Here is a 27,269-nt window from a genome sequence, read left to right on the forward strand (position 1 = left end):
GCTGTTACTATGGTCAAATTCAGGCTGTATGGCTTTAGAGTCCATTTCCTAACTCATATGCTGTGTTGCTTTTTCTCATTGACGGATGTTCATTTAGGGGTGATGGAAGGGCTAGATAGAGCTGCCACTGTGCAGTGCTGGGAAAATGCTACTGTACTGGATAAAACCTTCCTTGGGATCTGCTTTCAGCTGAGTTTTCTGAAAGATGAAATTATGAAATAAAACTTAACATTTGCAATAGCATTTACTTGATTACTTTTTTGACCAGCATTTTATATATATATATATGAAAGACTCGAGCTCTTGATACACTCCTCCTAAAATAATAGGAACTATTATTTATTGAGTCATACTCAATAAATTCATTTTACACTCATCTCATTGTATCTTCATAACAACTCTCCTAAGTGGGTATTATTATTCCCATTTTTCACAGAGCAATACACAATTCAGGAAGGTTAAGTAATATGCTAAAGGCCCCATGTCACAGAAAATGTTGGTTGTTTCCCAGTATTCATTCTTTCCTACTTCATCAATAATAATTCCTCCAGACTCTTAGCTGTTTATAAAACTACCTGGAATGAAGACACATTTAGAGCCTTCCTTGCTGCTAGGTATTCCACATGACTGAGTTCTGGTTAAAGGAGTGTAAGCAGATATGTGCAACTTCCCAACATAAACTTTCTTCTTTCTGCTGGCAGGACTGTAGATATGATGGCTGGGTCTCAGACAGTCTTGTTAGATTGTGAGTAGAAAACTATTGCTAAGAATCAAAAAGTCCTGACAGTGTAGAGTCTATAGCATTGAGCATAATATCTGCTCTGGACCACCTACCTCTGGAGTTCTTCTGCATGAATGAGAAATATAAACTTTTATACTATTTAAGTGTCTATTATTTTGAGGTTTCTTTCACATGCAGCTGAACCTAACCCTAAGTAATATACTCCATATCTGTAAGTCAGTGCTTCTCAAACTGTCATGAGCATCCAGATCACCCACAGTTCTTGCTAAAATATTCATTCTGATTCAGTAGGTCTGGGGAAAAATGTGAGAATTTGCACTTCTAAGAAGTTCCCAAGTGTTGTCAGTGCTGCTTGCTTGTCAGTGGACCACACTTTTTGTAGCAATGGAGGAATGTGATGGTATCAGAATTAGTACCTAAGATTTGCAGATACCAAAATCAGTGATCTTTTCTTCCAAGTCTGGCTACCTCCATTAGCATTTTCACTTTTATAACCCCTCCTTATACCCAAACTATCATCAGAGTAATATAGGCATGTTAATATCTTAATAGCATGTTTTCTTAGTACCTTTTAAAATTTTTATATGCAAACTATTTAATGAACTATTATACTAAAAATAGTACTCTTTAAAAAATTATAAGGCCAAAAATTATAGCACTGAGAAATTTTAAGTAAAAGTTTCAAGGGTAAACATTTTTTTTTCGGCCATTTTTGAACTAGGTTTAGCAGAAAGAGGCTACTTGAACAGAGACTTGCAGTCGAAGTAGACTCAGCTTCTGCTAGTGCTATGCAGAGCATCCGGGATCGTTTTATTGTATTCTGCAATCTGCTTGGTCACATTCTTCAGAACTGGCCAGTAATTACTCTTTTTACTCTTGGTTGCTATGAATTCTTTTATCACAGAGTTATTTTGCTGATGGTTGCCACTTCTTCGACAAATTTGTAAGCTGAGCATCTGTCTCATTTTCTTGCAATTGTGTTTTTAGTGTCTCATATACTGTGTTTAGCCTCTCCATGATTTTCTTAAAGGCCTTTCTGTGTATTGATAATACTCTTTTCTCCTGATTTCGTTTCTTTTTCTTCCCTTCACCTGATGATTTCAAAGCAGGTAAATCATTATGTCTCCAGATCAGTTGTTATTTGTTTAATTTTACTTTTAAGAGAATGTCATCTTACTTTCCAGAAGCTCCATTTTCTGTAGAGCTATCTGTAGAAGTTGAACATCTGAAGTCAAATTCGTAGCTGTACTTCCTGATTTCTGCATTTCAGTAGATTTAAAATTGAGATCATCCTATATCCTTCAGCTCTTGATTGGTGACAAACAATATCTGTTTCTATGGAAACATTTCAAATACAATGCTTCAAAAGGGCAACAATGTTGGCTTCAGTTTCCAGTTCCTGATTCTTAGTTTCCTTAAAAGTCTCAATAAAAGTGTCCATATATTCCTCCTTTTTTTTTTAAGGTCCTTGTACTTCTGATTCATTTCGCCATGGTGCTACCCTAAATCCATGGTAAGTTGTCTAATTTCTTTATTAAAGTGATCTATTTTTTTCTTTTATTTCCATAAGCTCTTTTTTTAATTTACTCTTGTAAATTCTTTATGCTCTTCTAGGGTCTTCTTGATGTCTTTTATATGCTGAGCCATGATCTTGTTGTTTGTGATTACTTCTTTGATTAATTATTCCAGGTTCTTTGTCTCCTCTGGTTTTTTGATTTGGACATTTGGGTTATCCATATCTTCTGGTTTCTCCATATGCTTTAAAATTTTCTGTTGTTTTTGGCCTCTTGGCATTTGCTTATCTTGATGGGGTTCTTTTAGGGTATGCAGGCTTATTTGAACAATTATCTATAATTTGACAGCCCTACAGCTTGGTGGAGGCACTTGCCCTGATCTACCAGCAGGTGGCACTCCCCAACCACCTATTACCCTCAAGCCAGTTCTCCCCAACGTCCTCTGTGCAGTGAGTGGGGGTCCAAACCTTATGGAGGTCCAATCAGTGCACCAATTTTCCATTTGCAGTTAGCACTGCCAACACTGAGGGTGGGGGTGTGTGCCCTGTACAGTTAGGCAGGACAGACAGCTTTCAAGACCCAGAACTCCCAGCCGTTCCCAGGGCCGTGACTGGAAAACCTTGGGGCTGTTGCGTGAGTCCAGCCCTTCAGCTAAGATTCCCCACAGTTTCTCTCTGCCGGGGCTCACAAGTCCCTGGGATTGGTGTAGGGCTCTTCGCCTTCCGTGTGGGACCCCACCTCTAAACTGTGCACCCCGTGGGCGTCTGTGGAGGAAGACTGCACAATGTCACAAGCTAGCGGAATCCCCAAGAGGAGCTCTTGGTCACGGTGCTGTGAAGGGGCGTCTCCCAGCCTGCTGAAAAGATGGCTGTATGGTGTGTGGTAACTTCCCACTTCCGCGGTCCTCTGCCTGCTACAGCGGCCCATTCCTGGCTCTGGGACAATTAGCTGCAGGTGTGCGAAAGGCTATCACCCACGCCAGATACTGAGGCGGGTGCCCAGGGCACAGAAGCACTCCCCACTGTGCTCGGTTGCGTGGCTCTCGCTGCTGGATCTGCAGCCATCCTCAGGGTTTTCAAACTAACCCGCCTCCAAATGCTTACCCTAGGTTTCTCCCCACTGTGTCTGCCAAGCACTGTTTCCCCAGCAGCTCAAACACTCACTAGATTATGAATGCAGACTCTTGGTTTCACCAAGTGCACAGTCACTGTGGATGTCGCTGACACTGTCCTGACAGTAGAACCCTGGCACTGCTATTCTGGAGCACTTTCTGTCTTTTACCTAGTGTTTTTCATGGAGGAGTATTTTACTCCATCTCTCCTAACCCACCGTCTTGGATCCCCTCCTCTGTTGCCTATTTTTTCTTTTGTATCTGTTAACTGTCTGTCCATGCTGGTTATTTCCTGATTATCTTCTTTAACCTGCTTAAGCAATCTCTCTCTTTTCCATGGAGATTGCATGCTTTTGTCTTCTGCAATCATTTGATCTTGATGGGACTCCAATTCCTAACATTTTACTGCAGCAATACAGCCTTCTGTTTTACCTGGAAGTGTTCTATTTCAGCTTTTAGACCCCCCTTTGTTCATGTTTAGTGAATCGAGTTTGTTGCTGAAGTATATCTAATTCCTGTAACAATTTCTCATTTGTAGTTTTCATCTCTATGTACTTGATTTATTTTGCAGGAGACCTATTTTTGAAAAATGTCACCTTGTTTTTCCTGTTCAATTTCTTCTTCTACCCTTCTAATTTGTTTTTCTGTTGCTTGTCTTCCAGTAAATATGATATCCATACTTTGTGTTTCTTGATCATTTTGAGCTTTAAGCATGTTGTAGTCATTTGTTACTTCTTCTATTCCAGTATTGGTATTAAGTTTATCTACTAACATGTTGTAGTCTGCTCATTGTCCTTAAAATGGAAGTTTAGGCTTGCCACGTAAAATATAATTGCTTGACTCAGATCTTGTTGGCATGGAGTGAAAACAAAGGGAAGGTGGCAAGGTTCATGTAGTAATTTTGATTCGTTCAATGATTCAGCTGTGTAACTATGCAGTTACCTGTCTTAAGACTGACCGCGATGAGGACTAAATGTCATATTGAGTTAACAAGAACAGTATGATCATACTGTAAAAGTTCGATAGCTAGAAGACCACCTATGAGTCATCATGATAGATTAAGTCAGTGGCTCTTAACTTTGGCTGCACCTTAGATTCTCCTGGGCAATGTCTAAAACTTCTGATGCCCAGGATGTCTCCCAGACCAGACAGAAAAGCACCTCTGTAGGTGGGTCCCAGGCATCAGTATTTTTTTTTTAAAGCTCTCCAGGTGATTTCAATGTATAACCAAGTTTGTAAACCTCTGATCTAAATGGAAGTTTTCATGTGAATCTCAATATTTATTTCAAAAACCTTTGAACCATTAAAATAAACAGCAAGTGATTTATTTTTCCTGTAGTCTCCCTTGCCTGAATCAGGGGTTACAACATTATTACTTTGAACGTCCTAGTACCTGGCGTGTATAAGAGCCACTCATTAAGGTATTCACTAAGTTCAAGTGATCCTGTGTAATAATCTAAAAGATGCAATATAAATCAGGGGTATCTCCTCATATTTTGATGATTATTCAAACTATAAATTCCTGAAAAATTGACAATGGTTACACATGTGCAGAGCATATTTTAAAATGTCCATGTACTGGATATCTTCCTTTTGTCCTTCCAGACACTTCCATCATCCTTCTCCACTTTGCTGACCTACAGGGACAACAAAAATGAGACCCATGCCCTCTGGTTCTTGTTGGATTCGGTCAATGGGAAGTCTCATCTCCCAACACTAGATATAAATGGTGGGAGGAAAATAAGATATTTAGTCCCTCTTGACTCCTTTTGCGGTTTCTGCAAACTGACTGTGTTCCTCAACTGAAGGCCACTGCCACCTTCAAGGTCACCTTCTCTATTGACTCTCGCACCTTATCTCCCTCCCCTCCCCTCCTCATGCCTTTATGCTGAGGGGAGGAAAGACTTCCTTGCTGTGAGCCCCAGGTTCTTGCCCTACGCCTGGTGGTCACCCCACAACACAGGCACAGCTTCATACTAATTCCTTGAAAGCACACCCTCCCCAAACCATCCCATTTTTTCAGTGCCGTTTTGTTTCCTGTTTGGACCTTGACTGATACAGGGCATGATTAAAACTGAGGTAATAAACTCTGTCCTAAGGTCATACCAGCGATGAAGACAGTGACTGGCAGATTTTGGACTGCTGTGTCAACAATATACAGCAGAATCAAAGCCCAATGTGGAAAGTGTAGGTAGTAAATTTTTAAAACATGTTCTCTGTTCTTACAGGCAAATTGCAAGTTAAATTATTTTAGCCAGTTCACATTGTTAATTATGTTATTTAATAACAGCACTTCAAAGATTCCACGAGTAACAAAATCTACATGGTGTGACCTTGATTTATCACTGCTCTCAACCATGATTTCCTCAGACAATTTACTAATCTCAATATTTTCCCTGTGTTTTCTTATATCTATGTCTTAGCTCCTCCTGTTATCTCCTCTTCAAATTTAAGGTATAGATCAAATGTCCTCTCTGCCATAAAGTCTTCTCTGATTCTTCTGAACTGAAAGGAAATATTTTCTTCTATGAAATCTGCCCTTTATCTGTACTTCTTATGGCACTTTCTCCTTTGCTTTGTATCTCTGATCCACCCTTTCATAGCTGGCTGTCCTTGAGCAAGCAACTATACTTTCCTCTATGTTGCTTTTCTTGTCTATAAAATGAGGATAACAATAGTACCTGCCCTGGTGAGTTGTGAGATTTATATTAAGGTAGATAAAGCATTGCAATACAGTGTCTGGAATATAATGGGCAATAAATGTTAGCTACATTATTCTAATTATTACCATTATAGTGAAGCTGTTTGTGCACATGCCATTATTCTGTGAGATATAAGAATTGGGACAATGAGAGATTCATCTTCATATTTCTCACACCATGCAAAGAGGCTGGCACAGAGTTGGTGAGTGGTGGGTGGGTGGTTCATTCCCTTGTTCATTTAATGAAAAAAAAAAGCAAAATGTTACAGCGGTTAAACTCACAGGCATGGAGAAATATTGCCTGGGTTCAAGAATTTCCACAACTCAATATCGTATGACTGAAAGCAAATCACTTAATCTCACTTTGCATCAGCGTCCTCAACTATAAAGTAGAGCTAATAACATAACTCTACACTCTTAGGGTTGTTGAAGTTTAAATGAGCTAATTATACAAATCATTTAAAATAGTATGTTAGCCTAGCATGTTGTAAGCATTCAATAAATGTTAGTATTATTAAAGTATTATTAATTTAGTAATATAATTTAATAATTATAATGTTAAGAATAGTAAGTAAATACTTTCTCACTTGGAAAGTAGTCCAGGTGAGAAATCATACATGAGGCAAAAGTGTTTCAGTTTAATGATTATTGTATTAAAGGCCCAATACTTTGAAAAAGTTAACAGTGAAAAAAATGTATTCCTGATAAATAAGGAAAGAATTTTGAAGTTGAGAATTATGTCAGGACAGGGTATCCTTGTATAAAAGTGCTCTAGTGATAGGAAAAAGATTCATAAAGTCTGTCTCTTGCCAAAGGCTATGTCACATATGAGATTTACACTTCCTAAGGATTGTGGATTGTGATACATGCCATTTATTTGCATGTCAGTAACTATAATCATTCCCATGGAGGACCCATTCACTTCTCACTGACCTCCCCTTTCCACTCTGTACATTCCTCATTACATACCAGATGTACACGCTGATGTATGGCCCAAAATCTAGGCGAATCAAGAGCGACGGCGTAGAATAGACAGGAGCTGCATCTTGCGGTGATTCATTCTAATTACACCAAGATCTAACTAATGGAGAAGTCAGTCCAGCTGGAAAAGGGAGAGGAATGTGGCTTCTCTTTCTGCCTTTTTTTTTTTCCAGAGATGGACCCCAGTGAACTGCTGGAACTTGATAGCCATAATCAATAGCTTGTGAAACAATAAGGTCAGCATTGTAAAGATTCAGATTTTCTGCCTCTAAATGTAATGGAAACAAGACTGGTGTGCTGAGCCATTGAGGTGAGTCTGACCTTAGCTGACTGACTGATAAAAGACCCAGAGCAAAGGAAGAGATAAAAGAATAATACACGGAAGATGCGGTTGTAAATATAATATCCACACAATCCTTGCTTTTACTCTGGGAACATGCTGAATTGTTATTTTACTATTATTTTGAAAGTAGAAAATCCCAGCTTTGGTAAAATAGCAGAATGGTTAAGGAGGCTCAAAAATGTGATGCCAAGCTGCATATGGGTGTCATCTATTTAAGATACCTCAATTGGTACATTTCTAATATTTTTATATGGTTCAGTTAATTGCATTAGTTCACCCACATTTCCTAATGGCCAAGGTCACCTAAAATTACTTTTTAAAGAGCAAAGATTGGTAATGTTTATCTCAGAATTCTAACTTGAACTGTCTTCCAGAGGGCAGGTTTTTCTAGATTTCAAATGCATACTGAAGGGGCATTAGAGATCTACATATTACTGAATCAAGCTACTTTCTAAATAGTAGACATTGCCATGGTATCTCTTCAAAAAGTTTTAGAATTTGATTTGAAATATGGAGGAAAGAAATTGCCTGGTAGCTGAAATAAATGCTTGTTTCCAAGTTTAGAGTTTATTCAAATAGCTGGTAGATGAATATGAGCTGATATTTTAGATACCATGTCAGATAATTCAGATAAAAAGCAATTTCCTATATTAAAAATATCTTTAAAAGTTTTCTGAAAATGTATCAATGACAAAAAGCTTTCCTGATGATCAAATAACCTTCACTAATTTTTCTCCTTGTGATTTAAGGGTAAACAAGTTAGGCACCTATGAACTACATTTCTCGCTCAAAGAAATGTGGACTTAAAAGTTAGAAGAATAAAATCTTAGCATGTGGTATGCATTTGTTGAAGCCAGATCATTTGAGAAATAGTTCAGTATGTTCACTGAAGCTAGGACAGTCAGATGTGCCATTTGAAGTTTAAGCCTATGAGGTTGTAATAACACCCCAGGAAGCAGAGGCTCTAACTTAGGTGAAAAATAAGCAAACAACGTGGAAAATGAATCTTGCATTAAACACAATTAACGTTGAATTTATAGTAAAGTCCTGCTCAGTATTACATGATTGGAGTTTATTTTCTGAAGTGAATAGATGCTAGTCCCAATCTATCTCTACAAAGCCAAAAATGCTCTCTTTCTCTTGTTGGGTAACTTCTGGGTTTCAATTTTAAGTGAATAATCAAGGACTCCTGATAGCTGTGACAGCTTGTGATATAACCTGCCGTGACAGATAGTGATTATTGCCTTCCATAATACTCTTTATGTCTCTAGAATTATTGATATACATGCTGGGAACAGTGATACAGTTAGTGTTAATTTCTCTGACTTGTGGTGGTGTTGGTAGACTAGTAGTTAGCCTAGGCATGTTTTCATCTAAAAAAGTAGTTATTCAATGTCTGCCCTTCACATTCTACTTTTTTGCTATTCCAGTTATCTATTTTGGCATCAAGGATGGAATCCTGGTAAAAAAAAAAAAAGCTCAAGAAAATAGAAATTACAAGTTCATTAATGCATTTTTAACCAGAAATTGAATATAATCTCCACTCTGAAACTTTTGGGACTCAGTGCTTAAAATATTTGGTTTATGTGTGTGGCTGAAGTGATTGAGGCTTATCCTGCTTCCTAGATTTACATGTTGAGAAGTTTTCTATCAAAAGGAGATAAAATAGGAGTCATGAACAGAAGAACTTTGTGGTGCTCAGTGATGTGGGGGCCCTAAAATCTAAGGCATTAGACACTTGTGATATAATTGAAATGATACATATCACTAGCATCATGTTTCATTGCTCACATCTTATAATTGTTATTAAGAGCTTTATGAGAATGCTATTACTTGTAAGAGATGGGCATTTCTAATTGGGGGATTTTAAAAAATGTTACCTTGCCCAGTTGTCATTATGTGAACTTGAAATTGATACTCTTCAATAATCTCTCTATACTGAACTGAATATAACATTTTAAAGGACCAGAGAAAGGTTTAGTTAGTGACCTTTATGGGACAGTAATTAAAAGAGTAACTGCTAATAGAAATTTTGGTCACATCATATATAACATACCATAATACAAAAGGGCCAGCACAATACCAGAAGAGCATGCACCAGAATATCTGCAGATCAGATGCTCCTTCGTGGGCAGGTCTTGTAGAGTTACCACAGTGACTGCTTTAAATATTTAAGAAAATGAGCTAAAGATTCTACAAGAATGAAGACCACCTAGAGAGACTGTGCACAAAAAGTCATTAGCATAATTTTTATTACCTGTCTGCCACAGCAGCTCACATCATTGCCATTAGATGATCTTGAGCATTCACAGGAAATTGAAGCCCAGTAATTTTATCATATTATGAGGCTTTAACTAAAGAGACCCAGGATACCAAAATGTTTGGAATAGTACTCATACATACCTATATGTATGAAATAGACTCTGATTATAAGTTAGTAGTTCCATTATACTGTCTCGCAAGGACAATCGAATGTATCAAGACTTCCGTGGATTTCTCAAGATTATAAAAGCATCAATGATGTTGCTGAAATATACAGTGTATCTTCTCTAATAAGAAGCTTGCCTTTGATTCCCAATTTAATAAGCAAAAAGCCCTTTGAGAAGAAATACAAAGAATCCTTATACAAAAGATTATGGTATTAGAAAAGTCTAATTTCTGGAAACTCTTGGAAGGTTTCCTGAGGTTTTATCTAGTCTTCTGAAGCAATGGTGGTTTCCAGAGAACTGGGATCATTCTATCTGAATTTGGTCATTGTACAAATTCACTTGAAATGGAAATATTCCTTTTATTTTGTCAGGAAAAATATAGAAAACCTTGATCAAACCAAACAGGCTTTCTTCAGAAAAATTGCGTGATCACTGTGCTGACTGCTGGTCTTGAAATCTAGTGAGTAAGGTAAAACTAAGTGCTAAACACTTTAAAAAAAAAAAGAAAACTTTTCATTTTGGCATAATTTTGGACTTATTGTAAGGTTGCAAAAATAATACAGAGAGTTTCTGTATACCTTTACCCAGATTCCTCTAATGTTAACATGTAAGCTTTGTACAATTATCAAAACTAAGAAATTAACCTTGGTACAACACTATTAACTAAACTATGGACTTTATTCAGGTATCACCAGTTTTTCCACTAGTGTCCTTTTTTCTGTCCCAGGATCCAATCCAGGACCCCACATTACATTTAGTTATCATGTCTCCTTAGTTTCCTACAGTCTGAGTTGGCTCTGCAGTCCTTTCTTGTCTTTCATGACCTTGACACTTGAAAAATACTGGTCAAGTATTATGTAAATGATCTTTCCATTGGGTATCTGATGTTTTTCCATGATTAGATTTATGTACGCATTTTTGACAAGAATACCACAGATGTGCTGTGCCCTTCCCAGCAAATCTATTGGGAGATACACACGTACACAATGAGATTATTATTGCTGATGTTCATTGGTTAGAGTTGGTAGTCCATCATAGATTCCCCCCAATTCTTGGTTGACTTTTTTGTGTGATTTCTATACAGTAAAGTCACTCTTTGTGGTGCATAATTCTATAGATTTTGATGAGTGCAGAATTGTGTTTCCACCACAGTCATGATATAGAATATTTTCATTGTTCCTGTCTCTCATTCTGCCTCTTTGTAATCAACCCTTCCCCGCAACACATACCTGGTGAACACTGATTTCTTTGCAGTCCCTATAGTTTTGTTTTAGTTATAAGATACAGTTAAGACTCATCCATGCTTTTGTGTGAATCAAGTTTGTCCTATTTTATTGTTGAATAGTATTCTATCGTATCGATGTATACAGTTTGTTCATCTGTTAATCAGTTGTTTTTTGGGGATTGTGAATAAAGCTGCTCTAAATATTTGCATAAAGCTAATAGGTCAAGGCATTTCAAAAAAAAAAAAAAAAAAGGGAGACCAATTTTTCCAGTACCACAGAATTGCCTTTGCACCTTTTTAAAAATCAGTTGACTGTATTTGGGCGGGTCTGTTTCTGGACTTTCATTCTATTGATCATGTATCTATCTTTTCACCAATACTACCTGGTCTTTATTACCATCAGTTTATAGTAAAGTCTTGAAATTGAGTAGAGTGAGTCTTGCATTTTGTTCTTTGTCAAAATGAGTTTTGGCTATTCTAGTTCCTTTGTCTTCCTATATATGTTTTACAATCACCTTAGCAATATCTACCAAACAACAACAAAAAAATCCTGCTTGGATTTTGATTGGGATTACAAAGAATCCATAGATCAAATTTAATTTTTGGTTTAATTTCATTGTGATATCACAGCATGGTATTTTCTATTCTTTTAAATTTGTTAAGGTGTATTTTATGGCCCAGGATGTGTTCTATCTTGGTGAATGTTCCATGTGTGCTTGAGTCGAATGTGTATCTGCTGTTTTTGATGAATTATTTTATAAATGTCCATTAGATCCAGTTGATGGTGCTGGATCTGCCAATTACTGATAGAGATGGTGCTGAAGTCTCCAACTATATTAGTGATTGTGTCTATTTCTCCTTACAGTTTTGGCCTCATGTATTTTGATGCTCTGTTGTCAGGCACATGCACATATAGGATTGTTGTATGTTCTTGGAAAATTGACCCTGTTATCATTTTTGAAATGTCTTTCTTTATCTCTTGAGAATTTTCCTTGATCTGAAATCTGCTTTGTCTGAAATTAATATAGCTACTCTAGCTTTCTTTTGATTAGTGTTAGCATGGTATATCTTCTCCATCCCTTTATTTATTTATTTATTTTCCTTTGCTTGCAGTATATATTTTTTTTTTTTTCCTTAGTAACCTTTTATTTTTTTTATTTTTTTTTTAATCATCATTTTATTGAGATATATTCACATACCACGCAGTCATACAAAACAAATTGTACTTTCGATTGTTTACAGTACCATTACATAGTTGTACATTCATCACCTAAATCAATCCCTGACACCTTCATTAGCACACACACAAAAATAACAAGAATAATAATTAGAGTGAAAAAGAGCAATTGAAGTAAAAAAGAACACTAGGTACCTTTGTCTGTTTGTTTGCTTCCCCTACTTTTCTACACATCCATCCATAAACTAGACAAAGTGGAGTTTGGTCCTTATGGCATTCCCAATCCCACTGTCACCCCTCATAAGCTACATTTTCATACAACTGTCTTCGAGATTCATGGGTTCTGGGTTGTAGTTTAATAGTTTCAGGTATCCACCACCAGCTACCCCAATTCTTTAGAACCTAAAAAAGGTTGTCTAAAGTGTGCGTAAGAGTGCCCACCAGAGTGATCTCTCGGCTCGTTTTGGAATCTCTCTGCCACTGAAGCTTATTTCATTTCCTTTCACATCCCCCTTTTGGTCAAGAAGATGTTCTCCATCCCACGATGCCGGGTCTACATTCCTCCCCGGGAGTCATATTCCACGTTGCCAGGGAGATTCACTTCCCTGGGTGTCTGATCCCACGTAGGGGGGAGGACAGTGATTTCACCTTTCAAGTTGGCTTAGCCAGAGAGAGAGGGCCACATCTGAGCAACAAAGAGGCATTCAGGAGGAGACTCTTAGGCACAAATACAGGGAGGCCTAGCCTCTCCTTTGCAGCAACCGTATTCCCAAGGGTAAAACTTATGGTAGAGGGCTCAGCCCATCAAACCACCAGTCCCCTATGTCTGTGGTCATGTTAGCAACCATGGAGGTGGGGTAGGCGAATACCCCTGCATTCTCCACAGGCTCCTCAAGGGGGCACTACATCTTTTTTTTTTTTTCCTTGTTTGTCTTTTTTCTTTTCTTTTTTTTTTTTTTAACTTTCCCTTCTTTTTTCAAATCAACTGTATGAAAAAAAAAGTTAAAAAGAAAACAAACATACAATAAAAGAACATTTCAAAGAGACCATAGCAAGGGAGTAAGAAAAAGACAACTAACCTAAGATAACTGCTTAACTTCCAACATGTTCCTACTTTACCCCAAGAAAGTTACATAATATAGGAACATTTCAGTGAACTTGTTCCTACTACATCCATCAGAAATTAACAGACCATAGTCATTTCTGGGCATCCCCAGAACGTTAAATAGCTTATCTGTTCTTCTTGGATTATTGTTCCCCCTTCCTTAATTGCTCTCTACTGCTAGTCCCCCTACATTCTACATTATAAACCATTTGTTTTACATTTTTCAAAGTTCACATTAGAGGTAGCATATAATATTTCTCTTTTTGTGCCTGGCTTATTTCGCTCAGCATTATGTCTTCAAGGTTCATCCATGTTGTCATATGTTTCACCAGATCGTTTCTTCTTACTGCCGCGTAGTATTCCATCGTGTGTATATACCACATTTTATTTATCCACTCATCTGTTGAAGGACATTTGGGTTGTTTCCATCTCTTGGCAATTGTGAATAATGCTGCTATGAACATTGGCGTGCAGATATCTGTTCGAGTCACTGCTTTCCGATCTTCCGGGTATATACCGAGAAGTGCAATCGCTGGATCGAATGGTAGCTCTATATCTAGTTTTCTAAGGAACTGCCAGACTGACTTCCAGAGTGGCTGAACCATTATACAGTCCCACCAACAGTGAATAAGAGTTCCAATTTCTCCACATCCCCTCCAGCATTTGTAGTTTCCTGTTTGTTTAATGGCAGCCATTCTAACCGGTGTTAGATGGTATCTCATTGTGGTCTTAATTTGCATCTCTCTAATAGCTAGTGAAGCTGAACATTTTTTCATGTGTTTCTTGGCCATTTGTATTTCCTCTTCAGAGAACTGTCTTTTCATATCTTTTGCCCATTTTATAATTGGGCTGTCTGTACTATTGTCATTGAGTTGTAGGATTTCTTTGTATATGCAAGATATCAGTCTTTTGTCAGATACATGGTTTCCAAAAATTTTTTCCCATTGAGTTGGCTGCCTCTTTACCTTTTTGAGAAATTCCTTTGAGGTGCAGAAACTTCTAAGCTTGAGGAGTTCCCATTTATCTATTTTCTCTTTTGTTGCTTGTGCTTTGGGTGTAAAGTCTAGGAAGTGGCCTCCTAATACAAGGTCTTGAAGATGTTTTCCTACATTATCTTCTAGGAGTTTTATGGTACTTTCTTTTATATTGAGATCTTTCATCCATTTTGAGTTAATTTTTGTGTAGGGGGTGAGGTAGGGGTCCTCTTTCATTCTTTTGGATATGGATATCCAACTCTCCCAGCCCCATTTGTTGAAAAGAACATTATGGCTCAGTTCGGTGACTTTGGGGGCCTTATCAAAGATCAGTCGGCCATAGATCTGAGGGTCTATCTCTGAATTCTCAATTCGATTCCATTGATCTATATGTCTATCTTTGTGCCAGTACCATGCTGTTTTGGCAACTGTGGCTTTATAATAAGCTTCAAAGTCAGGGAGTGTAAGTCCTCCCACTTCGTTTTTCTTTTTTAGAGTGTCTTTAGCAATTTGAGGCATCTTCCCTTTCCAAATAAATTTGATAACTAGCTTTTCCAAGTCTGCAAAGTAGGTTGTTGGAATTTTGATTGGGATTGCATTGAATCTGTAGATGAGTTTGGGTAGAATTGACATCTTAATGACATTTAGCCTTCCTATCCATGAACATGGAATATTTTTCCATCTTTTAAGGTCCCCTTCTATTTCTTTTAGTAGAGTTATGTAGTTTTCTTTGTATAGGTCTTTTACATCTTTGGTTAAGTTGATTCCTAGGTACTTGATTTTTTTAGTTGCTATTGAAAATGGTATCTTTTTCTTGAGTGTCTCTTCAGTTTGTTCATTTCTAGCATATAGAAACATTACTGACTTATGTGCATTAACCTTGTATCCCGCTACTTTGCTAAATTTGTTTATTAGCTCTAGTAGCTGTATTGTCGATTTCTCGGGGTTTTCTAGATATAAGATCATATCATCTGCAAACAATGACAGTTTTACTTCTTCTTTTCCAATTTGGATGCCTTTTATTTCTTTGTCTTGCCGGATTGCCCTGGCTAGCACTTCCAGCACAATGTTGAATAACAGTGGTGACAGCGGGCATCCTTGTCTTGTTCCTGATCTTAGAGGGAAGGCTTTCAGTCTCTCACCATTGAGTACTATGCTGGCTGTGGGTTTTTCATATATGCTCTTTATCATGTTGAGGAAGTTTCCTTCAATTCCTACCTTTTGAAGTGTTTTTATCAAAAAGGGATGTTGGATTTTGTCAAATGCTTTTTCAGCATCTATTGAGATGATCAATTGATTTTTCCCTTTCGAGTTTTTAATGTGTTGTAATACATTGATTGTTTTTCTTATGTTGAACCATCCTTGCATGCCTGGAATGAACCCCACTTGGTCACGGTGTATGATTTTTTTAATGTGTCTTTGGATTCGATTTGCAAGTATCTTGTTGAGGATTTTTGCATCTATATTCATTAGGGAGATTGGCCGGTAGTTTTCCTTTTTTGTAGCATCTTTGCCTGGTTTTGGTATTAGATTGATGTTAGCTTCATAAAATGAGTTAGGTAGTGTTCCATTTTTTTCAATGTTTTGAAAGAGTTTGAGTAAGATTGGTGTCAGTTCTTTCTGGAAAGTTTGGTAGAATTCCCCTGTGAAGCAATCTGGCCCTGGGCATTTATTTGTGGGAAGATTTTTGATGACTGATTGGATCTCTTTGCTTGTGATGGGTTGGTTGAGGTCTTCTATTTCTTCTCTGGTCAGTCTAGGTTGTTCATATGTTTCCAGGAAATTGTCCATTTCTTCTACATTATCCAGTTTGTTGCCATACAGTTGTTCATAATATCCTCTTATAAGTTTTTTTAATTTCTTCAGGATCTGCAGTTATGTCACCTTTTTCATTCATTATTTTGTTTATATGGGTCTTCTCTCTTTTTGATTTTGTCAGTCTAGCTAGGGGCTTGTCAATCTTGTTGATCTTCTCAAAGAACCAACTTTTGGTGATATTTATCCTCTCTATTGTTTTCTTGTTCTCTATGTCATTTATTTCTGCTTTAATCCTTGTTATTTCTTTTCTTGTACTTGGTTTAGGATTGGTTTGCTGTTCATTTTCTAGCTTCTTCAGTTGATCCATTAGTTCTTTGATTTTGGCTCTTTCTTCCTTTTTAATATATGCGTTTAGTGCTATAAATTTCCCCCTTAGCACTGCTTTTGCTGCATCCCATAGGTTTTGGTATGTTGTGTTCTCATTTTCATTCGTCTCTATATATTTAGGAATTTCTCTTGCTATTTCTTCTTTAACCCACTGATTGTTTAGGAGTGTGTTGTTTAACCTCCAGGTATTTCTGAATTTTCTAAGTCTCTGATGGTTATTGACTTCTAATTGTATTCCATTATGGTCAGAGAATGTGCTTTGAATAATTTCAATCTTTTTAAATTTATTGAGGCTTGTTTTATGTCCCAGCATATGATCTATTCTGGAGAAAGTTCCGTGAGCACTAGAAAAGTATGTGTATCCTGGTGATTTGGGATGTAATGTCCTGTAGATGTCTGTTAAATCTAATTCATTTATCAGATTGTTTAGGTTTTCAATTTCCTTATTGGTCTTCTGTCTGGTTGATCTATCTATAGGAGAGAGTGATGTGTTGAAGTCTCCCACAATTATTGTGGAAACATCAATTGCTTCCTTTAGTTTTGCCAGTGTTTCTCTCATGTATTTTGTGGCACCTTGATTGGGTGCATAGACATTTACGATTGTTATTTCTTCTTGCTGAATTGCCCCTTTTATTAGTATGTAGTGGCCTTCTTTGTCTCTCAAAACATCCCTGCATTTGAAGTCTATTTTATCTGAGATTAATATTGCTACACCTGCTTTCTTTTGGCTGTAGCTTGCATGAAATATTTTTTTCCATCCTTTCACTTTCAGTTTCTTTGTGTCCCTGTGTCTAAGATGAGTCTCTTGTATGCAACATATTGATGGTTCATTTTTTTTGATCCATTCTGCGAATCTATATCTTTTAATTGGGGAGTTTAATCCATTTACATTCAACGTTAAAACCGTGAAGGCATTTCTTGAATCGGCCATCTTATCCTTTGGATTATGTTTGCCATATTTTTCCCTCTCTCTATTAATATCCTTTATTGTACCCATACCGAATCTCTTTAGTACTGAACCTTTCTCCAAGTCTCTCTGTCCTGTCTTTGTTTCTCTGTCTGTAGGGCTCCCTTTAGTATCTCCAGTAGGGCAGGTCTCTTGTTAGCAAATTCTCTCAGCATTTGTTTGTCTGTGAAAAATTTAAGCTCTCCCTCAAATTTGAAGGAGAGCTTTGCTGGATAAAGTATTCTTGGCTGGAAATTCCTCTCACTCAGAATTTTAAATATATCGTGCCACTGCCTTCTCGCCTCCATGGTGGCTGCTGAGTAGTCACTACTTAGTCTTATGCTGTTTCCTTTGTATGTGGTGAATTGCTTTTCTCTTGCTGCTTTCAGAACTTGCTCCTTCTCTTCTATGTTTGACAGTGTGATCAGTATATGTCTCGGAGTGGGTTTTTTTTGGATTTATTCTATTTGGAGTTCGCTGAGCATTTATGATTTGTGTATTTATGTTGTTTAGCAGATTTGGGAAGTTTTCCCCAACAATTTCTTTGAATACTCTTCCTAGACCTTTACCCTTTTCTTCCCCTTCTGGGACACCAATGAGTCTTATATTCGGACGTTTCATATTATCTATCATATCCCTGAGGTCCATTTCGAGTTTTTCAATTTTTTTCCCCATTCTTTCTTTTATGCTTTCATTTTCCATTCTGTCATCTTCCAGGTCACTGATTCGTTGTTCAACTTCCTCTAGTCTTGTACTATGAGTGTCCAGAATCTTTTTAATTTGGTCAACAGTTTCTTTAATTTCCATAAGATCATCCATTTTTTTATTTAGTCTTGCAATGTCTTCTTTATGCTCTTCTAGGGTCTTCTTGATTTCCTTCATATCCCGTACTATGGTCTCATTGTTCATCTTTAGTTCTTTGAGTAGCTGCTCTAGGTGTGTCTCTTCTGGTCTTTTGATTTGGGTGCTTGGGCTTGGGTTATCCATGTCGTCTGGTTTTTTCATATGCTTTATAATTTTCTGTTGTTTTTGGCCTCGTGGCATTTGCTGAACTTGATAGGGTTCTTTTAGGGTTTGTAGACCAGTTGAAGTCCTTATCTCTAATTTATCAGATCTACAGCTTCGTGGAGTACACTTTCTCTAACTAACCAGCAGGTGGCGTCCACGAGCCACCTGTTCTCCACAAGCCAGATCTCCCCTGCTTAGCCTTTTTGGTGAGTGGGGGAGTGAGTCTTGTGGGGCCCAATTGGTGTACCAAGCTTGCGTGTGTAGTTGGTGTTGCCTGCCCTGTATGTGGGGCGTGTTTCTGGGCAGTTGGGGAGGGGGGGGTGGCCCTAACAATCAAATCTCCCTGATGATCCTAGAGTTTTAAAGCTACTGCAATAGTCTAATCCTTCAGTTCAGTCCTGCCACAGTTTGTCTCTGCCACTGACACACAAGTCTTTGGTATTGGCGTATGGCTCCTGAGACTTGCAAGTGGGCCCCTCTTCCAGGCCGTGCACCCCGGGTCCTCTGTTGAGGGATGACTGTGCTATGTCACAGGTGAGTGCCGTCCCCCCAGGGCAGTTCTGGGCTGCTGGGCTGTGTTGGGAGGCTCCCAGTCTGCTCAAATGATGGCTGAATGGGGCTCTGTTAATTCACACTGCTCCCCCTTCCCAGCTCTGGGACATTCAGCTGAGGTTGCAGGGAAGGCTAATGTCCACGCCCAGTTTTGTGGTGTGTGCCTGTTATTTGAAGCACTTCCGTCACACTGGGTTGTCTGGGGCAGCTCTGGGCTATGGGGCTGGCGATGGGCAGGAGTGTTTCCTGTCCACCAGGATGGTGGCTGTGAGCGGACACCCCCCTTTTCTTGGGAAGTTGTGTTGTTTAGTGAATTTTCTCAGCCACTGGATTATTGCCTTTTGTCTCAGAGCTCTCTTAGTTCTGCTCTTGACTTGACGTGCCCAAATTTCAATTCTTTGAAGCTTTCTGTATTGAGCTTCTTAGAGTAATTGTTTTAGAAAAAGCAAAAAGGATTTAAAAAAAAAAAAAAACAAAAAAAACAAAAAAAAAACGGCCCTCCTCAGAGATCTAATGGGTTATTGAAATGCTAATAGACAAAGCAACCAGGGCCATTAAGGAAAGGTGCACAGGGCAGAGAGATCAGCCTTGCTTCGGGATTTGCATATGCGCCTCAAGGCCTGATCTCCGCCCTTCCCCTTTCTGTGTTCACCAGAACTCCAAAAATCCTCTGCTTTTATTTTGGAGTTTTTCGTGTTGTTTTTTTTCTATGCCTGTCTCCTCTCTGGTGGGCTGGCTGCTCTCAGAGTCTCTGGTGTCTGGTCTCAGTCTATCTATGGTTGGAGTTTGAATCAGTAGAATGAGTTTCCGATAAGAGCAGCCACTGCAATTCTCCCTTCTCCTTCCTGGAGCTGACAGCCCCTCCTCCCCCGGGACTGAGCCTGGCAGGGAGGGGCGCGGGTCCCCTGGCCGCAAAAACTTACAGATTTCGCTGATCTCAGCAGTTCCACGTTTTCATGAGTGTTGTATGAAGTATGCCGAAAGACAGATTGCTCTGTGGTGTCCAGTCCACGCAGTTCCTGGCTTTTTACCTACTTTCCTGGAGGAGTAACTAAAACATACAGCTCACCAGTCTGCCATCTTACCCCGCCTCCCCCTTAGTACTCTTTTAAAGTATATTTAACAAAACAAAATAAATCAAAATGGTCTGCTGCTGCTTAAAATGCAAACAATTTTTGTTTTGCTTTTTTTGTATTTTTCACCCGCATCCTAGAGGACAGCATTTTCTCTGTGGTGCCTCTGAATAGCAGAACAAAGTCTTGAAGTATATTTTTGAGCAGGAGTGAGGGACAGAAGAGTGAAATGGAATGAGGGAGAGCCAATACAAGGGTGTATATTACATTATTCATTCAGTGGGTGAATGGTACTCAGACTGCAGAACCTTCTGAAAAGTCTTATAAAGTTTCAAAACTGCTTGAACAGAAAATGAAAGGGGGAAGCATTTATCCATAGAATTCTGATCCCAGTCAAGGATGGACCACACTTCAGGACTGTACATGTGTGAGTGCAGAGCGAGTTACTATGGGTGTCCCATGCATCCCTTTCCTTTTTTTTTTTTTTATTTTTTTTTTAATTTTTATTTATTTATTTATTTATTTATTTATTTATTTATTTTTAATCATCATTTCATTGAGATATATTCACATACCACTCAGTCATACAAAACAAATCGTACTTTCGATTGTTTACAGTACCATTACATAGTTGTACATTCATCACCTAAATCAATCCCTGACACCTTCATTAGCACACATACAAAAATAACAAGAATAATAATTAGAGTGAAAAAGAGCAATTGAAGTAAAAAAGAACACTGGGTACCTTTGTCTGTTTGTTTCCTTCCCCTATTTTTCTACTCATCCATCCATAAACTAGACAAAGTGGAGTGTGGTCCTTATGGCATTCCCAATCCCATTGTCACCCCTCATAAGCTACATTTTTATACAACTGTCTTTGAGGTTCATGGGTTCTGGGTTGTAGTTTGATAGTTTCAGGTATCCACCACCAGCTACCCCAATTCTTTAGAACCTAAAAAGGGTTGTCTAAAGTGTGCATAAGAGTGCCCTCCAGAGTGACCTCTCGGCTCGTTTTGGAATCTCTCTGCCACTGAAGCTTATTTCATTTCCTTTCACATCCCCCTTTTGGTCAAGAAGATGTTCTCTGTCCCACGATGCCGGGTCTACATTCCTCCCCGGGAGTCATATTCTACGTTGCCAGGGAGATTCACTCTCCTGGGTGTCTGATCCCACGTAGGGGGGAGGGCAGTGATTTCACCTTTCAAGTTGGCTTAGCCAGAGAGAGAGGGCCACATCTGAGCAACAAAGAGGCATTCAGGAGGAGACTCTTAGGCACAAATATAGGGAGGCCTAGCCTCTCCTTTGCAGCAACCATCTTCCCAAGGGTAAAACTTATGGTAGAGGGCTCAACCCATCAAACCACCAGTCCCCTATGTCTGTGGTCATGTTAGCAACCATGGAGGTCGGGTAGGCGAATACCCCTGCACTCTCCACAGGCTCCTCAAGGGGGCACTACATCTTTTTTTTTTTTCCTTGTTTTTCTTTCTTTTTTTTAACTTTCCCTTCTTTTTAAAATCAACTGTATGAAAAAAAAAGTTAAAAAGAAAACAAACATACAATAAAAGAACATTTCAAAGAGACCATAACAAGGGAGTAAGAAAAAGACAACTAACCTAAGATAACTGCTTAACTTCCAACATGTTCCTACTTTACCCAAAGAAAGTTACATAATATAGCAACATTTCTGTGAACTTGTTCCTACTATATCCATCAGAATTTAACAGACCATAGTCATTTCTGGGCATCCCCAGAACGTTAAATAGCTTATCTGTTCTTCTTGGATTATTGTTCCCCCTTCCTTAATTGCTCTCTACTGCTAGTTCCCCTACATTCTACATTATAAACCATTTGTTTTACATTTTTCAAAGTTCACATTAGTGGTAGCATATAATATTTCTCTTTTTGTGCCAGGCTTATTTCGCTCAGCATTATGTCTTCAAGGTTCATCCATGTTGTCATATGTTTCACGAGATCGTTCCTTCTTACTGCCGCGTAGTATTCCATCGTGTGTATATACCACATTTTATTTATCCACTCATCTGTTGAAGGACATTTGGGTTGTTTCCATCTCTTGGCAATTGTGAATAATGCTGCTATGAACATTGGCGTGCAGATATCTGTTCGTGTCACTGCTTTCCGATCTTCCGGGTATATACCGAGGAGTGCAATCGCTGGATCGAATGGTAGCTCTATATCTAGTTTTCTAAGGAACTGCCAGACTGAGTTCCAGAGTGGCTGAACCATTATACAGTCCCACCAACAATGAATAAGAGTTCCAATTTCTCCACATCCCCTCCAGCATTTGTAGTTTCCTGTTTGTTTAATGGCAGCCATTCTAACCGGTGTTAGATGGTATCTCATTGTGGTTTTAATTTGCATCTCTCTAATAGCTAGTGAAGCGGAACATTTTTTCATGTGTTTCTTGGCCATTTGTATTTCCTCTTCAGAGAACTGTCTTTTCATATCTTTTGCCCATTTTATAATTGGGCTGTCTGTACTATTGTCATTGAGTTGTAGGATTTCTTTGTATATGCAAGATATCAGTCTTTTGTCAGATACATGGTTTCCGAAAATTTTTTCCCATTGAGTTGGCTGCCTCTTTACCTTTTTGAGAAATTCCTTTGAGGTGCAGAAACTTCTAAGCTTGAGGAGTTCCCATTTATCTATTTTTTCTTTTTTTGCTTGTGCTTTGGGTGTAAAGTCTAGGAAGTGGCCGCCTAATACAAGGTCTTGAAGATGTTTTCCTGCGTTATCTTCTAGGAGTTTTATGGTACTTTCTTTTATATTGAGATCTTTGGTCCATTTTGAGTTAATTTTTGTGTAGGGGGTGAGGTAGGGGTCCTCTTTCATTCTTTTGGATATGGATATCCAACTCTCCCAGCCCCATTTGTTGAAAAGAACATTATGGCTCAGTTCAGTGACTTTGGGGGCCTTATCTAAGATCAGTCGGCCATAGATCTGAGGGTCTATCTCTGAATTCTCAATTCAATTCCATTGATCTATATGTCTATCTTTGTGCCAGTACCATGCTGTTTGGCAACTGTGGCTTTATAATAAGCTTCAAAGTCAGGGAGTGTAAGTCCTCCCACTTCGTTTTTCTTTTTTAGAGTGTCTTTAGCAATTCGAGGCATCTTCCCTTTCCAAATAAATTTGATAACTAGCTTTTCCAAGTCTGCAAAGTAGGTTGTTGGAATTTTGATTGGGATTGCATTGAATCTGTAGATGAGTTTGGGTAGAATTGACATCTTAATGACATTTAGCTTTCCTATCCATGAACATGGAATATTTTTCCATCTTTTAAGGTCCCCTTCTATTTCTTTTAGTAGAGTTATGTAGTTTTCTTTGTATAGGTCTTTTACATCTTTGGTTAAGTTTATTCCTAGGTACTTGATTTTTTTAGTTGCTATTGAAAATGGTATCTTTTTCTTGAGTGTCTCTTCAGTTTGTTCATTTCTAGCATATAGAAACATTACTGACTTATGTGCATTAACCTTGTATCCCGCTACTTTGCTAAATTTGTTTATTAGCTCTAGTAGCTGTATCGTCGATTTCTCAGGGTTTTCTAGATATAAGATCATATCATCTGCAAACAATGACAGTTTTACTTCTTCTTTTCCAATTTGGATGCCTTTTATTTCTTTGTCTTGCCGGATTGCCCTGGCTAGCACTTCCAGCACAATGTTGAATAACAGTGGTGACAGCGGGCATCCTTGTCTTGTTCCTGATCTTAGAGGGAAGGCTTTCAGTCTCTCACCATTGAGTACTATGCTGGCTGTGGGTTTTTCATATATGCTCTTTATCATGTTGAGGAAGTTTCCTTCAATTCCTACCTTTTGAAGTGTTTTTATCAAAAAGGGATGTTGGATTTTGTCAAATGCTTTTTCAGCATCTATTGAGATGATCAATTGATTTTTCCCTTTCGAGTTTTTAATGTGTTGTAATACATTGATTGTTTTTCTTATGTTGAACCATCCTTGCATGCCTGGAATGAACCCCACTTGGTCACGGTGTATGATTTTTTTAATGTGTCTTTGGATTCGATTTGCAAGTATTTTGTTGAGGATTTTTGCATCTATATTCATTAGAGAGATTGGCCGGTAGTTTTCCTTTTTTGTAGCATCTTTGCCTGGTTTTGGTATTAGATTGATGTTAGCTTCATAAAATGAGTTAGGTAGTGTTCCATTTTCTTCAATGTTTTGAAAGAGTTTGAGTAAGATTGGTGTCAGTTCTTTCTGGAAAGTTTGGTAGAATTCCCCTGTGAAGCCATCTGGCCCTGGGCATTTATTTGTGGGAAGATTTTTGATGACTGATTGGATCTCTTTGCTTGTGATGGGTTGGTTGAGGTCTTCTATTTCTTCTCTGGTCAGTCTAGGTTGTTCATATGTTTCCAGGAAATTGTCCATTTCCTCTATATTATCCAGTTTGTTGCCATACAGTTGTTCATAGTATCCTCTTATAATTTTTTTAATTTCTTCAGGATCTGCAGTTATGTCACCTTTTTCATTCATTATTTTGTTTATATGGGTCTTCTCTCTTTTTGATTTTGTCAGTCCAGCTAGGGGCTTGTCAATCTTGTTGATCTTCTCAAAGAACCAACTTTTGGTGATATTTATCCTCTCTATTGTTTTTTTGCTCTCTATGTCATTTATTTCTGCTTTAATCCTTGTTATTTCTTTTCTTGTACTTGGTTTAGGATTGGTTTGCTGTTCATTTTCTAGCTTCTTCAGTTGATCCATTAGTTCTTTGATTTTGGCTCTTTCTTCCTTTTTAATATATGCGTTTAGTGCTATAAATTTCCCCCTTAGCACTGCTTTTGCTGCATCCCATAGATTTTGGTATGTTGTGTTCTCATTTTCATTCATCTCTATATATTTAGCAATTTTTCTTGCTATTTCTTCTTTAACCCACTGATTGTTTAGGAGTGTGTTGTTTAACCTCCAGGTATTTCTGAATTTTCTAAGTCTCTGATGGTTATTGACTTCTAATTGTATTCCATTGTGGTCAGAGAATGTGCTTTGAATAATTTCAATCTTTTTAAATTTATTGAGGCTTGTTTTATGTCCCAGCATATGATCTATTCTGGAGAAAGTTCCGTGAGCACTAGAAAAGTACGTGTATCCTGGTGATTTGGGATGTAATGTCCTGTATATGTCTGTTAAATCTAATTCATTTATCAGATTGTTTAGGTTTTCAATTTCCTTATTGGTCTTCTGTCTGGTTGATCTATCTATAGGAGAGAGTGATGTGTTGAAGTCTCCCACAATTATTGTGGAAACATCAATTGCTTCCTTTAGTTTTGCCAGTGTTTCTCTCATGTATTTTGTGGCACCTTGATTGGGTGCATAGACATTTACGATTGTTATTTCTTCTTGCTGAATTGCCCCTTTTATTAGTATGTAGTGGCCTTCTTTGTCTCTCAAAACATCCCTGCATTTGAAGTCTATTTTATCTGAGATTAATATTGCTACACCTGCTTTCTTTTGGCTGTAGCTTACATGAAATATTTTTTTCCATCCTTTCACTTTCAGTTTCTTTGTGTCCCTGTGTCTAAGATGAGTCTCTTGTATGCAACATATTGATGGTTCATTTTTTTTGATCCATTCTGCGAATCTATATCTTTTAATTGGGGAGTTTAATCCATTTACATTCAACGTTAAAACCGTGAAGGCATTTCGTGAATCGGCCATGTTATCCTTTGGTTTATGTTTGTCATATTTTTCCCTCTCTCTATTAATATCCTTTATTGTACCCATACTGAGTCTCTTTAGTACTGAACCTTTCTCCAAGTCTCTCTGTCCTTTCTTTGTTTCTCTGTCTGTAGGGCTCCCTTTAGTATCTCCAGTAGGGCAGGTCTCTTGTTAGCAAATTCTCTCAGCATTTGTTTGTCTGTGAAAAATTTAAGCTCTCCGTCAAATTTGAAGGAGAGCTTTGCTGGATAAAGTATTCTTGGCTGGAAATTTTTCTCACTCAGAATTTTAAATATATCATGCCACTGCCTTCTTGCCTCCATGGTGGCTGCTGAGTAGTCACTACTTAGTCTTATGCTGTTTCCTTTGTATGTGGTGAATTGCTTTTCTCTTGGTGCTTTCAGAACTTGCTCCTTCTCTTCTGTGTTTGACAGTGTGATCAGTATATGTCTCGGAGTGGGTTTATTTGGATTTATTCTATTTGGAGTTCACTGAGCATTTATGATTTGTGTATTTATGTTGTTTAGAAGATTTGGGAAGTTTTCCCCAACAATTTCTTTGAATACTCTTCCTAGACCTTTACCCTTTTCTTCCCCTTCTGGGACACCAATGAGTCTTATATTCGGATGTTTCATATTATCTATCATATCCCTGAGGTCCATTTCGATTTTTTCAATTTTTTTCCCCATTCTTTCTTTTATGCTTTCATTTTCCATTCTGTCATCTTCCAGGTCACTGATTTGTTGTTCAACTTCCTCTAGTCTTGTACTATGAGTGTCCAGAGTCTTTTTAATTTGGTCAACAGTTTCTTTAATTTCCATAAGATCATCCATTTTTTTATTTACTCTTGCAATGTCTTCTTTATGCTCTTCTAGAGTCTTCTTGATTTCCTTCATATCCCGTACTATGGTCTCATTGTTCATCTTTAGTTCTTTGAGTAGCTGCTCTAGGTGCTGTGTCTCTTCTGGTCTTTTGATTTGGGTGCTTGGGCTTGGGTTATCCATATCGTCTGGTTTTTTCATATGCTTTATAATTTTCTGTTGTTTTTGGCCTCGTGGCATTTGCTGAACTTGATAGGTTTCTTTTAGGGTTTGTAGACCTATTGAAGTCCTTATCTCTAATTTATCAGATCTACAGCTTCGTGGAGTACACTTTCTCTAACTAACCAGCAGGTGGCGTCCACGAACCACCTGTTCTCCACAAGCCAGTTCTCCCCTGCTTAGCCTTTTTGGTGAGTGGGTGAGTGAGTCTTGTGGGGTCCAATTGGTGTACCAAGCTTGCGTGTGTAGTTGGTGTTGCCTGCCCTGTATGTGGGGCGTGTTTCTGGGCAGTCGGGGAGGGGGGGTGGCCCTAACAATCAAATCTCCCTGGTGATCCTAGAGTTTTAAAGCTGCTGCAATAGTCTAATCCTTCAGTTCAGTCCTGCCACAGTTTGTCTCTGCCACTGACCCACAAGTCCTTGGTATTGGCGTATGGCTCCTGAGACTTGCAAGTGGGCCCCTCTTCCAGGGTGTGCACCCCGGGTCCTCTGTTGAGGGATGACTGTGCTATGT

At 38.3% G+C, this 27,269-nt stretch overlaps 1 pseudogene; it reads right to left on the bottom strand.

Annotated features, from left to right (window-relative positions):
• Window positions 1–1,512: 1,512 nt before the first annotated feature.
• LOC119511723 overlaps window positions 1,513–27,269 on the bottom strand; it is a 42,397-nt pseudogene continuing 16,640 nt past the window's right edge.

Source organism: Choloepus didactylus, chromosome 2 (assembly GCF_015220235.1).
Source record: "Choloepus didactylus isolate mChoDid1 chromosome 2, mChoDid1.pri, whole genome shotgun sequence".
In the NCBI taxonomy this organism is placed as follows: Eukaryota; Metazoa; Chordata; class Mammalia; order Pilosa; family Megalonychidae; genus Choloepus; species Choloepus didactylus.